This window comes from Antechinus flavipes, chromosome 2 (genome assembly GCF_016432865.1).
Source record: "Antechinus flavipes isolate AdamAnt ecotype Samford, QLD, Australia chromosome 2, AdamAnt_v2, whole genome shotgun sequence".
Taxonomy (NCBI): domain Eukaryota; kingdom Metazoa; phylum Chordata; class Mammalia; order Dasyuromorphia; family Dasyuridae; genus Antechinus; species Antechinus flavipes.
This window is the reverse complement of record NC_067399.1, coordinates 363,781,576-363,784,814: the sequence shown is the minus strand read 5'-3', so window position 1 is coordinate 363,784,814 and position 3,239 is coordinate 363,781,576. Positions and strand designations below refer to the sequence as shown.

The 3,239-nt window shown below is 40.4% G+C and overlaps 1 pseudogene; it reads right to left on the bottom strand.

The window, feature by feature from the left end:
• Window positions 1-2,231: 2,231 nt before the first annotated feature.
• LOC127549831 (calmodulin-like) lies at window positions 2,232-2,656 on the bottom strand (annotated as a pseudogene).
• Window positions 2,657-3,239: the final 583 nt, after the last annotated feature.

Sequence of the window (3,239 nt, the reverse complement as noted above, 5' to 3'; positions counted from 1 at the left end):
AGAGAGAACCTGCTAACAATGTTTGGTTCAGCTCCCCATCTCCCCTAAGGACTCTCGGCCTTTCTGAGAAGTCAGGGGATGGTGACAACCTGTGTTGAGATTGAAGCAGAGTGATACCAGGTGGCAAACTACATACAATAGCAAGTTGTTTATGTGGTCCCACATGTGCAGTATATATTTGGCATTAGGGAGCAATTAGAGAGAATAGAGCTGTATGTTTCTGGGACTACTGAGATATTCCCTAGAGAGTTGAAACTTGTCCCTAATCTGGCATATAGATCCATTGCCTCCACACACAATCGGCTTGCCCATTTTACCTCCTGAGAGTGCTTACAAAACACTGTCTATCCATACACTGATTTGGGAAACTGGGGGATGTGTAGATAATATCCCAGTCACTGGCCAAAGATTACAGCAAACACCTGTATGTCTGGCATAGGACAATCAATAGCAACTGGACTTAATGCTACTCCTTTGAGATGGAAACAGTAAGTACTTTGGCTAAGATAATCGCCAGGTGATGTGGAGAGATGTAGAAAGAAGGAACCAGACAGACTAACTGCTTGGGGCAGAAGGTTTGCTTGTATTTCAACAGATAGAGAAGGAATTAGATGGATGCCAATGAGCCGCATTCGCCTTATCCATCAGAGAGATGGAAAAAGAGAAGATTGTCGAAATGAAGAACACCCAAGAAACTTCAGGTGGTTCCATCTCTGACTGTGCCCACCACTGAAAGAGCCTGGCAGTTAATTCTATGTGGATGGCAATTGACTCATGAACATCAAAAATAATTGTTAATAAGACTGATGCAGGACTTCAAAACCTGCAGGAATCATTGGATTCCTTAACATATGAAGTGATGAACATAGATTGGCTTTGGACTATCTCTTGGTGCTGAAGAAGGTGTATGTGTGGTTGGGAATTGATAGTTATACTCTACACCTTTCTTCTGAGAGTTATGAAATCTTTTATAATATTTTGTTTGTTCATATTGTTTATTATGTTACTACTTGCTTATATGATAATACAATTTACCTGTGTGATTCCTCCCATGCTGATGGATGTAATCACTGCTTCAATATACCTGCTTCAATTAAAAACAAAAGAAAGGGAGAGATGTAGAGGGCCACAGATAGTGAGGGAACTCTGGGTGACATATAAGACCCTTCAGCCCAGAGGGAACCTGCTAACAATGTCTGGTTCAGCTCCCCATCTCCCCTAAGGGTTCTCGGCCTTCCTGAAAAGTCAGGGAGCATTGACAACCTGTGGTGTGATTGAGGCAGAGTGATATCAGGTGGAAGAGTGATACCAGGTGGCAATCTACATACAATAGCAACTTGTTTATGTTGGCCCATGTGTGCAGTATATACTTGGCGCATGCCCAGTGTTTTGGTTACATTAGGGTATGAGGTTATATAAGGGTGAAAGAACTTGGAATAAACAGACTCCATATTTCCACCATCCTCAGGACTCTTGCCTCATCACTTCTCCACTAAGATGGTATATTTTAATCACCCTGGCATGGGGACTCTAGAAAGCACAGTATGTTTTGTCACCCCAATTTAGGGGCTCTAGAAAGCAGGACACAACAATATCCAAATTAGTATGTATGTTATTCCCTCTTTGAGACAATTCCAGTGAGGGTAAGGTTCACATACTCCCTCTACTTCTCTCAATTCTCCCTCCATTGTAAAAACTCCTTTTGTGCCTCTTTTATGTCAGATAATTGTACTTTTCCCTTTCCCTTTCTTCCAGTGTATTTTATTTCTCATCCCTTAATTTTATTTTTAAAAATAATCATTCCATTATGTTGAATTCATAGTCATGCCCTCAGTCTATGTATATGTCTTCTAATTGCCCCAATAATGAGAAAGTTCTTAGGAGTTACAAGTATCATTTCCCCCATGTAGGAATGTAAACATTTGACTTTCCTGAATCTTTTATGATGTTTCTTTCCTATGAACCTTTTTATGTTTCTCTTGAGTCTTGTATTTGAAAATCAAATTTTCTATGAAATTCTGATCTTTTCACTAGTAATGCTTGAAAGTCCTCTGTTTCATTTAATATCCGCCCCCTCAAGGATTACGCTCAATTTTGTTGCGTAGATGATTCTTGGTTGTAATCCTAGTTCTTTTGCCTTTCAGAATATTTCTAAGTCCTCTGATACTTTAATGTAGAAACTGGTAAATCTCTTGCTACCTGTTATAATTTACACTTCATAGTTATCATCTCTATAGAAACTCTTCACAGTTAATTTGGCCATCACCATCTATGGTGGACACCTCTCAGATCATCTTGCCCACCTCCTCATCAGTCAGCTTCTTCCCTAGATTGGTTATCATATGACAAAGCTCCACAGCACTGATATAGTCCAACCTTCCCAAAGATGTGCAATATCTCTCAGATTTCTTTCTCACTGTCTGTGTCCTTCATGTTCTTAGCCATCATGATCAGGAATCAGGAATATCAATGGTCCTAGTTCCATCTGCTTCCTCCCCATTGATCATGTCTTGGACCTAAGCCTCAATCAAGTTTTGTCCCAGGGATCACATCACTATAACCAACTCCTTCTGGTGATGGTCCTACATCAATCTTTATTGAACAGAGAAAAGGTTTCCTTGAACTCTGTGTCTGCCTCAGTCAGCTGGTAAGCCATGACAGGGTTTGGGTACTCTGGGTACCAGAAGAGGAAAAAAAGAGAGGAAGGAGGAGGAGTAGGGAGGAGCAGGAGTTGCTTGATGCTGGGAACAAGGCATCTGAGCACAAGCAGGAGGCCCAGCTCCTGCCAGATCCACTGCTGCTGCAATGCACTCATGTCCTTAATTAATTTTTAAATTCTTTTTAATTTTTTTCCATGGCCTGAGTCCAATTCATATACTTCTATGAGGCTTTGGATGTAGCAGTTTTGATTCTGTTGTCTTTTTCTGACTGTGCATTTTAATGTTCCCTATCACCATAGTAACTTTCTGTAAGTCAGGATCTTTTATGTTGTTTACTCATTTTTTCCAGCCTATTTCTTGACTTTTAACTCTATGCTAAAGTGAGGTTCTGCTTCTGGGGTATAAGGAAAGCTTCCAGTTTGTTGTTAGCTGTTTTCAGAGATAATTCTGGGGACCTATAAGTTTTTGGTTCTTCAAGGTGAAATGATTTAGGGAGAGATGTATGCACTACTCTCCTGGACTATGCTCATGTTTATGAATGGCCACAAGCACTCTTTTCTGTTTTGCAATTGTGACCAG